The sequence below is a fragment of the Patagioenas fasciata genome, chromosome 17 (assembly GCF_037038585.1).
Source record: "Patagioenas fasciata isolate bPatFas1 chromosome 17, bPatFas1.hap1, whole genome shotgun sequence".
Taxonomy (NCBI): domain Eukaryota; kingdom Metazoa; phylum Chordata; class Aves; order Columbiformes; family Columbidae; genus Patagioenas; species Patagioenas fasciata.
The window spans coordinates 8,255,428-8,268,316 of NC_092536.1; the positions used below are offsets into that span (position 1 = coordinate 8,255,428).

The window sequence follows — 12,889 nt, forward strand, 5'->3', positions numbered from 1 at the left end:
CATTTCAGATTCCAATACATGAACAAACTATAATCTATATAATTCCCCTTAACACACACTTGAGACCTCATCAGTGATGGGAGAAATAATCTTAATAAATGCCTTTTTCATTGCTCAAAACCTGTGAGGGAGCAGCAGTATTCGGGTTGCCGGGGGGCAGTGGTCGCGCTGGGTTTCGGGGTGTGGGTGGCAGGGAAGGGGGGCGGTTCGGGCTGGGGGAAGCCCTGGTCCCCCGCTGGGAATTACCCAGCTCCTCGTCCCTCTCCCAGCCCCGCCGCGGCAACATTTATTGCAAAAGCAGGAAATTGCTTATTACTAAAGTAGCTGGCAAGGGAGCGGGAGCTGATGCTGTTCCACACTGGCACAGCACTTGCTTAGCTGCAGCTTTCCCTGCCTCTCCTTGTTCCGCTTTCTTCTTCCCCCTCTTTCTCTCCTCTCTCCCTCTCTCTCTCCTCTTCTTTTTTTCATTTTGGCTTCTATTCAAATGTGGGTCAGGGGTGAGCGGCTCCCAACGTCACAAGCTTGCAAGATGGCGCTGGGAGGAAGGCTGTGAGATGAGGAACAGGCTGGTATAAACCGAGAGGACAGGAGAGGGAGAGGAGGAGGAGGAGGAGAGGGGAAGGGGAAGAAAAGCTGCTGCTCCAGATGCAATAAGAAGGTAACGCGGAGCGGGGCGCGGGCGGGGGCGCGGGGCCGCGCGTCCCGCTCGGGCGGCCGGGCGGGCGCTGCCGGGCTCCGGGTGCAGCCCAGCCCCGCTCCCCCGCTCTTTATTTGCAACCCCGGTTATTTGCCCATCTGCATGGGTCCACCCGGGAGAGTGGCCGGGGTGGCGGCGGTGTCCCCTTGTTCCCTGCCCTGAAGCAGCCGTGCCCGGCACCAGCGGTAGTTCCATTGAAAAAAATACAGATAATTTTCTTGTCCCCCTTGCCCCCTGTCTCCATGCCCCGGGCCCCCTCCCCTCGCCCGCCCGGCGCGCTGCCCCGTTGCTTTGGGGGCCGGGGCGAGCATACGGTGTATTCGCCACCGCGTCTGTCTGGGGGTTGCAAATGTTGGCTATTTGGTTAAAGCGGCTGGAAACTTTCCCCCTCTTCCCGTGCCATTTGTGTGTGTGTGTGCGCACGGGTGTGCGCTGCCCCTTCCCCGGCGGCGGTGGGCTCGGGCCGGGGGGCCGCAGCTGCTGCCCGCCGGGGCCGGCGTGGGGGTGACCGGCGGGGCGGGCAGGCAGCCCCGGAGCTGCAGCCTTCTCCCCATCCCCACTCGCCCACTGCAACTGAGCCGTATTTTATTTTTCTTTCCCCGAAAGGAGGGAGCGGAGCCTCGGGGTGCCGGGGGGCGTGTTTGTGCCGGGGATCCGGCCGCATTGTGGAGGAGAGGGCAGGGAAGGGGCTCCCGGGACTCGCATCGCTTCCTTCTCCCCCGCAGTCCATCCGCGGGGCTGCAAGGCGACGAGCCAGGCCGGCATCCCCCAGCCCCAGCGCCGGCCTCTGCCCCACCGGGCACCCCCTGCCCTACCGGGACCGCGGTGAACTTTTGCCCCGGCTCCCCCCTTCCCCGCCGCTCCCCTCGGCCGTTCGGGATCGCGGAGGGAAGGACCCGCGGGCTCCTACCGCTCTGCCCGTCGCTGCGGGTCTCTGGCTTTTGTTACGGCACCGTCTCGGATGCAATGGACGGAGCGCAGGATCGCGCACCCTCCCGCGGCCGGGGGCTCGCAGGACCCTGCCCGCCCGGCTTTGTGCCCCCGGAGGAAACGCGCGCGCCCCCGGCCCCGCCAGCCAGGCGCAGAGCTGTCCGCCCGGTTGAAAAAAAAACCATTAAATTGTACGTCCAGGCTGGCAATATTGTTGCCGAGGGGCGTAACACTGTAATTCCGGGAGCCAGGAGGGCTGATCGCTGCCCGCGGCTGCCCGGTCCCGGGTGAACGGCGCCGCGGAGCCGGGCCGGGCCCTACATCCCCGGGCTCGCCGGTGCCGGTGCCAGCTGGGCGGCGGGGGGCTTTTTTGTTTTTCTGATTGCATTTAAAAGCAAAGCAGAGCCGGCGGGGAAGTGGGAGTGGGGGGAGGCTGTATGCGCGGCCCCCTGCGCGGTGCGCGCCCCGGGGGAGCCCCGCGGGTGCGCAGGGCGGCCGCGGTGCCCGCAGCGCCCAGCCCGTTCCCCACCCGCTCCCGTTCCCGTTTGTACGGGGCGAGAGCCGGCGGGCGAAGTCAATTATTGACTTGTGGCTGGACCGGCCCCAGGTGGCAGTGGGCACCGCGGCGAGCGGGCGGCTCTCGGTGCGGCCCCCGCGCTCCCCGTTATCGCGGCCGCCAGCCGCGCTCCGCCCGGCGCCCCGCGGCCGCTGGACACCGCGCCCGGCCCCGCCGCGCTGCTCCCGCCGCTCGGCTGAGCGCCTATTTACACACGGGGATTTGGTGACTCGAAACTTTCTGCTGCGAAATCCGCAGCCTTTGAAAACTCGGGCCGGCTCGGCGCTTCGAGAGGCGGGTAACTTGGCGTTCAGTCTCTGCGAGAGGGGCGGGTGTATACCTTTACATCAAATAATGAATTATAGATGAAACCAAGGGTTCTAGCAGACGGTTACCGAAATCATCCTAGATGCTACTGAGCTGTTAGAATAAATCTGAGAGAGCAGCCAGAAACCAGTTAGGAGGAGCATCAAAATGACATTCCGCTAATAAACTGTCCTTTGACCAAAACTGGTTTAAATTTATTGCGGAATGCTGTTTATATTTGAATGGCTCCCATGTTTTTCCACAAATTAAAGGGGAAAACAATATGCAATAGTCACTTTCATTGGAAAATGTCAGAACTATGAGCAGATGTTTGCTGTGCTTGATAAATACAGTGTATAAACAACGAGTATTTCAAGATGACTTATTACTCTTTTTTATGACTCAGAACTATTGTATATACTTCAGCAGCTCTGGAGAGAAAGCTGTAAATGACTCCTTAGGATTTCACAGCAAATCTACATGGAGAAAATGACATATGGAAAGAAAATTGACTTATTTCCACAACTGCAAGTGGCCTCCTTTTTGTGCCTTTTCATTAGCAATCTAATCCTAAAAGCATTAGGAGCAATTATTTGCAGTGGTGCCTGACATTCTAGGTCTCATTATTTAAATCAGTTTAACTTTTGATGGTTGACCCATTAGGTCAAATCTGTGTGCCCTTTGTTATATTTATTAAAAAAAAAAAGAGAGAGAGGGGAGGGGGGTCTTCAAACTTGCCACCTGCTACTGACATATCATTTTAGCTCTGGAGGAGATCAGCATTAAGAATAAGCAACCTCTTACATTTGTTACTTTCCATTCTATCACGGGTAAGGGAACCCTGCATACGTGCCTTGTTCTTTTGCGTCTAAAATCCATCGCTTAATCTCAGCAGACTTGCGTGGCCACAAGGGTGTGAGCAGGAGGAATGGGAGAACCCGAGGATATAGCAGGTTTTTCTTATGTCATGCTTCCTGATCTACGTGAAATGCAGACAAGATCCACATATATGGAAGAGATGATTTTTCAGTGTACGGGGGAAAAGCTTCTTCCAAGAATCTGAGAGAGCTCTAAATCTTTAATGCATAAAGAAGTAGCTCACGTTAGTATTCACATACGTTGCTGGGCGGAATGACTTATGGATGTGTAGATAGTAATAAGTATTGCAAGATGCTCGAAGCACTTGGTCTCACGTGATGCGCTGTGGTGTCAGTGTTGAATTGTTTGGCAGAAGCCAGTGTGTGTCAAGGGGTGGGGGGAGAGAGGAGAGAAAGAGAAGGTGAGAGGCCTTATTCCAGAAGGGTATGTGTTCAATTAATTTTGATTAGTTGTTTAAAACAACTAGAGCACGACCTAATGCTTTTCAGTATGGCTGTGTAATGGGTTGAAACTCCCTAAAATAGCCACCGCAGCCCAAAATTGGTGGTCTCAGCATGAAATTTGAAGTTTTGAACAGCAGATCTTGCAATGGGAGTTCTTGTTTCTTAGCATCTTTACAGCCTATAATAACTAAGAACTGTCAAACATAAACTGTACGTTGTGCATTCCTCTGACTTTCTATAGAAAATAGTACATGGCTATTCTTTGAGCTCCTGCTACCCTATTTGATGATAGATGTAGGGAAATAGGATAATGTTTGAAAACTGAGGTGCATTTGCCCTCATATCAGAACTCCTGTTTGTGCTGACTGCAGCTTTTAACGCTCTCATCCAGTCTGATGAACACATCGTAGTTTGACAGGCAGAGGTACTGGCATGGTGAGGTTGTCATGTTTTCTCTACAGAAAACCCAAGTTTTCCATCCTCTAACCAAATCTGACTGCTAAAGTGTACGAACAACACCGCAGTTTCTGACAACATCCAGGGAAGAACGTTGCCACAAAGCGGCATTTCAGTGCAGCAGCGAACGTGGTCTTGGAGTGGGAAAAAGCAGAATCCCATTTGTGACATCGCCATTATATTGGCTGTATTGTGACAGGCAAAGCTCAATGGGAAGGACCATTTCAGCATCAGCAGACCTGCCCACCCTGCTGGGCTTGGAGAAAAATTAACAGGGCTCAGCTGTGGGATTGCGGTAACAGAGTGTTGACCCAACCATAAGCAGGAGAACATATTTTTAAAAGTAAAGATGACTTCTCCTTTGGTTTGGTGTGGATTGAACATCAGAGATTAAACCACCAGGGCTGCTTAAATTGGTTTTTATCTTGAGGTAATATTGGGAGCAAGAACAATGCATTGCAATGGAGATCTCTGCTCTGCAGCAGCTCATTGGCAAAGCAACTGCATTCGTTTGTTTAGGTCTCTCTTAATCAGCAGTGACAGTGTGCTTACTTCTCTCAAAAGCGGCAGAAACAATGTAAAAAAACCCAAGTGTTCCTGAGAGTTGTATTTTCTTGTTCAGTTAGCATCTCCAGGTTCCAACAGGACACCAGTTTTAAGCTGCGTTTCGTTCCTTGAAGTGTACGCGTATTACAAGCTCGCTGTCCAAACTTGTAACTTACTCACGCTTCTTGCTTGTAATTCCTGGAAAGAAAATTCACCCTCCAGTGCTGGCTCCCACAAAACAAGGAAGAAATGAAACAGTGAGGTCAATCCGGAATTTTAAGCTGATATAAAAGGGGTTGTTACAATAGCTGTAAGGGGAAGACTACAACAGTGCAATAGCTGTACCTGCTGGAAGTGACAGGTGGGAGGAATTTTGTTCTTTTTCATCTGTGTTTGGATGACAGCCCAGTGCTGGCCACAAACTGCAATCCAGGATTAATCCTCACACAGTGTTTTCTTTCTATATATCAGATTTCTCATTTTCTTAATAAGCACAGCCTAGCATGCACTTCAAGTCAGCTGTTCTGGAGTGGAAGCAACAGGGTTTTGCATTATTGAAATGACGGCTCTGGAGCTCGTATTGTTTGACCAGGGCAGGGCGGAGGGTGATCCTTGTAATCACAAATCCTAAACAAGGATTCTAGTTACTGATTTTACTTAATGGAAAGGGGTGGGGAATCTAGTTTATCCAGGATTACACATGTACTGTATCACATTTTCTGATGTGCACACTGCAGATTTGAAGGAGCTAAAGAGTGGTCTTTTAAACTGAAACCCTCAAGCAGGCATTTGGAAACGGATCTATTGTGGGGAACTTCCTTCAGCACTGGTTCTCTTACCAATGTAGAAAAGACAAACTGCTCTGGAGTCTCCTGCAGAAAGTGTCAGAAGACACATACACTGACAACAAAGCTGGGAGAGGAAGGGTCCTGGTCTTCAGCCAGCAGTAAGAGGAGTTTAGAGAAGGGCAGGGAGTTCTGTGCTCAAAACTCTCATCAGGGCTGCTCTCCCAACAAAAACGACCCTGAAAACAGGGTGTACTTCTTGCTTCTGCTGCTAAATGTTCTGAAAGATCTATGTAGGAATCAGGAACAACTCCCTCTTGCTCTTTCAGCTTTAGATACTGGATGGAAAAACTTGCCGATGTTGTGGTCGCCCAGGTTCTGGATGGGAGGTTGAGAGCCTTCCGCATCAGTCTGCTGGCCCGAGGCACTCGCTGGGGGTGGCTTTCATTAATATATCAGTTTGCCCTGTCCACTCCTTTCCTCTGCTGAACCAAACACGATGCAAGATGAAATAGTCTTCAAATCAGTCTTTTGCCCTGAGTTTTGACAGAGATACACAATGGACTGACCAGGGAAGAGGCCTCATATGGTGAACAACCTTCCTCTGCTCCTCATGCTGGGCTGGTCCCACGCGTTCCTGGCCTGGCTGGAGGTGACAGAGGTGTAGGGCAGATTCCCTCCCCTAAACATGGGCTCATTTCCCATTGGATAAAGAACCATTCAGTGTGTGGATTCAGTTTTACACGAGTCACATAAAGACACTGCCACGCAGGACTCCACTTACTGCATTTCCATCTGCTGTCGAGATGCCACCAGCCGGTTTGACAGTTTGGAAATCTTTTCTCTTGTCTGATAAAGAGCAGAATAGAGTAATTTGCATTGCCAATTTTAACCGAGAATTGAAATCAGCCGACAAGAAACCTGATTTTAAAGCTTGCTTGTTTGTCTATGGGTAGTTACTCTGCAGTGGAAAGACTGGATCTCACTGGTTCGTACCTAATAAAACATGTTGATGTGCAACTAAAAATAACTTCGAAGTAAATTTGGTCTTGTTTTATGTTAAGCAGGAGGATGGGGTTTAACACATTCAAGCTATGATTTAATATGCAAATCGGAAACAAAATTAATGTACTATGTTATTGTTTCTGACAAATGTATCAAGCAACTTCCTATATAGCATTAAATTCAATGAAATACTAAACCAAAGTATTTTGAAGTGTTAAATAAAAATATTTGGAAAATATTTTCTCATCAAAATACTTCCTGATGACCTCCTGAGGTTCCCTCCTATGTGACTTAATCTCTGATCTTACTCAGCCCCATTTTAAATGCAAAGCAAAGGAAATGTTCTTGGAGCAAAAAGGAATTGATTATTTTCTAGTTATGCTGCTCTTTAATGAGTTTAGAACTAGATACTAGTCTCCAACAGCTAGTTTTGATTTGGAGGGCAGTAAGCTTTCCGGCCCTTCTGCCCCTCCTCAAATCTCAGTTGCTTTCTCCAGCCTGAAAGAACGGGTTATTGAAATAGAACTGAGAAAAAACATCCTCTCTGTCCCTTTACAAAAGGGTCCCGATGCAAAAGGTTAACTGCCCAGGATTGGATGAAACTATTAATAAAGTAGTGGCTTTCTCTCTTTAGGGCTTGACTTTCCTCAAAACTTCACTAGCAAACACATACAATTGAAGACTGACTTCTTTTTTTAAACAAGACCTATTTAAAAGAAGGTTTGAAATTATGCCAATGTATAGTGAGATTTGAACTTGTGTTGTTTGTGCTTAATGTGCTTTGTTATTCCTAGTTTGTTTACCCTTATAAAGTATTCAGAATGGTTCTCATGTGGAGCTTTTTGCATCACACTTCTCCAGTCCTTGAAAAAGGCTCTTTGTTCATTTTCGAGGCAGTTCAAATATTCTTTGATAATGTGATATTAGTGACATGATTATGCCCAGTCTTCAAAAGAAAATGTGGATGTTCCAGGAACTTGTAGGAAAAATATCTACCAAAGTTGTAGATGGCAGGGAACCCACTAAAAAACATAAATGTGCATGCACATCTATGAAGTGTACATACCCAGAAATGTAGCACCAAAATGCATAATAAATAGAGTTGTCTTGTCTTCAGATGTCATCAGACTGATGCTTGGCTGAAGATGTTTTAAAAGCAATGTAACTTACGACTTGAAATGTTTTACCCAGAAAACTTGGTTGTAAGTACTTGAATTGGTGCAGTAGTTGAATGTATGCACAGATTTACTTCTTCTGGGTGAGTATGTGGTGTAGGGAACTCTGGGTTCAGTTTCTATCACTGATTTAAATTTTCCATGCTATGGTCATGAAGGAAGTTAAGCAACTTAAGTTTTCTTCATCTTTAAAGTATGGAGAATACAATGTCCTTGGTTTGTCTTGTATATTTATCTTATAAATGCTCATCATATTTAAAAGTTTGCACAATGGGACCCTGACCTTAGCAAGGGCCTGTAAATGTTGTCATCATGCACTTAATTCTAATAAAGCTTCAAAATGCTGAAGTTGCCAAAGGACTAACACTTCAGTATTACGCAAAACCCACAGTGGGGAAGGAAGAATAGAGACAATTGCCCTCCAGTCCTTCAGAAATGCTACATTTCTCAGTCTCTGCTGCGCTTTCTCAAACACGGCTTTCAGAATGGTAATGAAAATTGAAATATGCCAGCTATAAAAATTACTCACTTTTTGCTACAGCATTGAAAATATGAATGAGACTAAATGCCCCTGCAGTGAACGCTGGGGTTTTTTGGAAGGTCTGTTTTGCACTGCCAGTCTCTTCCCGGGAATAACTAACTGGCTCTAAATAAGGATGCGCAGAGCAGCAGCTTGTGTTTTCTTGTCTTCCCTCCCGGGCTGCGTGGTGCAGTGCCAGCGTGCCGCATGACGCAACAGCCTTGGAGATTCTTGGAAAAGCACTTCCGTTTGCTCCAGGTAAAAATCGTGTTGGCAGCAAACCTGCCTCTGCTGGCAGCATTCTTAAGCGAACTCCAAGAAAAGCAGTTTAATGTATGCGGTTCTGCATATCCATCCAAGATGCAGAGGTGTTTGAGACTGTTGGGCTGTTATTATGGGTGGTGCCTCTGGAGAAGGAATGTCTTGAGTACTCCCCAAGCCTGGACCTCTTTTAGTAGCTGGAGTCAGCTGGCTTATCCCAGTCATGCTGGGTCTCCCAGTTTCTGGTTGCTACTTGTAAGTGATGGGTTTAATTGCCGTAGTGATATTCCTCAGCTCCCGAGTAAGGGAAAAGTGATCTGAGTGTGGAGAGAGGACTATAAGTCATTATCTTCGTTCTGACAATCTCTATTTTTGTGGCTAAAACAGAGAGGTAGTTGAGTATGAGAATTTGTTTGTCGCCGATTTGTTGTTTGACTCTGGAAAAACAATTTAATCTGTCTGTACCTCTCTATGTCTGCGTAAGGGCATGATATTTTGAAGATGGGCGGAATATCCAAGAGCATTTAATGAACAGTAACTACCAGTAGTAGCTGCTACTGTCAAATATTTCACCCTGTTAATTGTGCAAGAGGATTTCAAGTTGAATGCTGTACTAATAATTCATTGTCTTATAAGTGGAACCAAATGCAGAGAAAACTAGTACATTTGATAGTGCTGTAGTACTAGAAATCATGCTGTTATTTAAAAGCTGCATGGAGGTGTAACGAACAACAGAGGACAGTCATGCAAGTAAAAGATATTTTAAGAGTCCTGCTGGAACAGTGATCACTGGAATATGGAATTAAAATATTTGCCTATCCAGCAAAGAGATCCTTTCTACCCAAGGATCTTAAAATGCTTTCATAATTAGTAATCTGTGATTTATAGCTGTGTCTGGCATCTTCATGTAACCTTTTTTGAGATGTTTATATGACTTTCTGAAAGCTGCACAAGGGTTCTTCCCTAACAGAACAGAAGCCATGGTCAGACAAACCAGCTTCCACTCCCAGCAGACACGAATGACTGATGAAGCACCCCAGTTCCTCTCTTTGACTTGTAGTAAATAAAGAAATCTCCCTCTCCCCTCCAAATTTTGAGAGTCCAAATGAAATGGGACCTGGGCTACTTGACAGCAGCTGCACCTTTTTGAAAGACTTATCAGCAGTTTTCTACCTAATACCCAGAGCATCTAATACCTTATGCCAGAGGTTTGGGATGTTCCCCATCCATGAACTGGTTGAACAAGGCAGAGGGAAAGGAGTCCAGGTGAGTCCAAGCAATTTCCCATTTGCATCTACTTGAACATTATTCTGAATATTTGCCTATTTGTGCTCACTTCCTCTGTGGTTACACACGGGCCCATGCTACCTCTGTGTTTGTTTACAACAGCTTGGCTTGTACCCTCACCAAAAAGTAAAAAAAGACAACAAACCCAAAGTACCCCCCCAAACTTTCTTGGAGCAAAAGCAAAGCACATCCCCTTTTGAGATGGAGGGGAAGCTGCTTCATCACAATGGCTTTGACCATCAGAAGTGGTGAGTGGGAGGGTGTCTGACAGCGTTGGCTCTGGATTGACTGGCTGGGGTCACGTTTTTGTAAGTGAGAAGGTAGCAGCTGTCCTTTGTGGCATGCGGGACGCAGCATTTCAGGGGAACTTGCCGATTTTTTTCCATGGGAGCTGCGGCACGCCGTGCCACGCTGCCGCCCAGCCCTCCTGCGCGCCTGGGGAGGGGAGAGGGGCCGGTGCCCATGGGAATGCTGGCAGGGAAAGCCAGGCTGCCTCTGCCGACCTTACACGCTACTGGGCACTAAACAGTCAAGTTTGTCGCTTTAATTTTGGTTTTGGTTCCCGGTTTTTAAAAACTTCACGGGAAAAAAGGATGGCAGCATCTCCAGTCAAGTCACTGTAATGCCAGGGTGTAGGATTTCCGTAATTCGGGGCCTGTCTTACTATTTTTTTGACAAAATGCTTGAAATTAAAGAAGCAGAGAGGTAGTATGAACATGGTAGTTCTGCAAAAAAATAAAGAAATGAACAGTGCCAACTGGTTGTTGGTCAGATCACAGTCTTAAGGGGACACTGTCTCTAATAGATGTCATTGTAAGGGTAATGCTGCACTTGGCACCAAAAATTAGATGTAATGCCATAAATGGAGATAAAGCACGTTGCAGCTGACAATATGCGTCCAGGCCATGTCCCTGGCTAAAAAGCTTGCAATGCAAGGCACAAATAGGTGCAGTATAGATAACTGACTGGGGGGGGGTCAGATTCTGCAAATGCTTACTCAGGCACTTTGCTTGAACTCAGTGTGACTGCTGGAGTAAGAGCTTGCACAATCCAGCCTGAGGAGTGGGGCTGGAGCCCTATAGCTGTTGGGTAAAACAGAACTGCTCGGGGGTTTTATTTATTTTCCAAGTGCCTGGTGAGGAGCGCTGTAAGTAAAAGACCGCTTCCGACCCTGACTTGCATGCCTGTTTATTTGCTGTAATCACCTGTAACCTAGAATTGCAAAACTCCTGCGGATATACTAATGATGCCTTTGTAAAGTTTCCCTAGCAAAAATTCAACTGGATTTTAAAAGCACATGCTTCTTTCAAAACGCTTAGCTATAAAGTTCAGTCCTGCCAACCTGGTGGGCTGAGAACATTGCAGAAAAAGTCAGAGCGCCACATCAAATACTCTGGGTCCAATTTCCCAAGCTGATTTGTTGCCTGGACTCTTTGAAGAGAGCAGAGCACCTGTAAATCCCCTTCTGGGGATTCCCTTAAAATGTGGGGAAGCCTCCAACAGGTGTGTGGAGCTGGCATGGCCCTGGCCCAAGGTGGGGAGAGGTGTGGCTGGGAGACGTCTGAACCTGCACTTGGGCTGGAGCGAGGAATCGCAGAGGCTGGAAGCGGCGGCTGTTCTCAGCTCCTCTCGCTCCCCAGCGCAGGGACAGGATGCTGCCCTTGGCCAGGCAGAGCTCAGTGAGCTGCTCTCCGCTTTCTGCAGCCCGGTGGGAGGCAGCGGGCAGGGGAGCTGCAGCTGCTTGGCCCCCCTCTGAGAGGCAGCGGGTTGGCTGCCGGGGCAGATGCTGACTAATTGTATCAGGAGAGAAGTGGGAGGCGATAGAGCTGATTCAGACCCTGGTTTAAAAATCCTGAGCCTGGCGGAGTGCGCGTCTGATTAATGTATTTTCTTCTCAGATGCATTTGCTTTGAGGTCACAGTTCAGAGGCTCAAGGGAAAACAGGCAGGACATTAGGAGTCTTGCTGGATGTGTCACACACGCAGTGCCCAGGTGCTCTCCCTGTAAAAGGCTTTACCAGAGTGAAGTCCCAGGCAGACTCTGGTTCCAGAGAAGGCTCTGGCTGGGATGTTGGCTTGGGAGGGGGTTTGAATCTTCCTTTTTCTCAGGAGGCAGTTTGTTGTCTGGCATTCAGAAGTTATTCCTTCTGATGGGTCATTGGGTCCTCTTCATAAGACCTTTCTGGCTTATTTGAAAAACTCAAAGTTAAGGGATAAACAAAGCATTTCTTTTGCTTTAATTGCAAAGAGTATAAGCATTCATATTCATGTGAAGTCAGTCTTTACAGTGAATGACTGAACAAAAAAAGTCCAATTGCAAGAAGACATAAATTCTGCTGAGGGCAACAGACTTTTTCATTCTGTTCAGCCCCAGAAGTCTTAGAGAAAAATATGTTTTCTCCCTCCTGCTTCTTGTCAGAGGATTCGGCAGAAAGAAATCTACCTCCTTCCCAATCTAGTTTTTATAATGTATTTGCTCTTTAAGAACAAGTCAGCACAGTCATCCTGTTTCATGTTAACCGCTATGAAATATGGTGTTAACTTTTTAGCCCTATAGTGGCAGGAAATGGGATTTAAGATTTTTTTTGTTGAGTATAGAAGAGTTTGGGAGCAGGATTAAAAAAAAAAAAATCCTTACAATCCCTTCTCTATTTCCATAGGCTAATCTTTCATTTCATCTCATTTGTCTGTTACGCAGTTTGCTGTATGATTTAACCATGATCGTCTTTAAACGCAAGTTGACATTTCGGATCCCTGTGCTGGCTTCAACTCTTAGGCCCCAGCGTCTGCTTATTTCTATTTATGATTTGGTTGTCTAACCTGTTGGGTTCTTTGCTCCAGAATCCTCAGTTGTATACACACTTGCTTTTTCCAACCATTCCTACATATCTGCATATCACTGTAACCTCTTCATTCTCTGGGCTGTGCCTATTCCCCTCTGTTTTCTCTGTCTCCACACAAACTTTGCACCATGTTTTGGGCTGTGTTTCATAAATGTAACAGTAATTTCTTCATTGTGAGCTGCTCCAGAACTTCAGAGTCAC

General features: G+C 47.4%; 1 protein-coding gene and 1 long non-coding RNA gene across 2 annotated transcripts in view; one reads left to right on the forward strand and one right to left on the reverse strand.

The window, feature by feature from the left end:
• Positions 1–318: 318 nt before the first annotated feature.
• The window catches only part of HIC2 (HIC ZBTB transcriptional repressor 2), an 81,063-nt gene continuing 68,492 nt past the window's right edge, over positions 319–12,889 (forward strand). Inside the window, exon 1 of the mRNA XM_071816194.1 lies at positions 319–658. The gene's annotated coding sequence lies outside the window, so the exon portion shown is untranslated. The remainder of the gene's footprint in view (positions 659–12,889) is intronic.
• LOC139829295 (uncharacterized) overlaps positions 7,997–12,889 on the reverse strand; it is a 111,899-nt gene continuing 107,006 nt past the window's right edge. Inside the window, exon 6 of the long non-coding RNA XR_011741744.1 lies at positions 7,997–8,876. This is a non-coding gene — a long non-coding RNA (uncharacterized lncRNA). The remainder of the gene's footprint in view (positions 8,877–12,889) is intronic.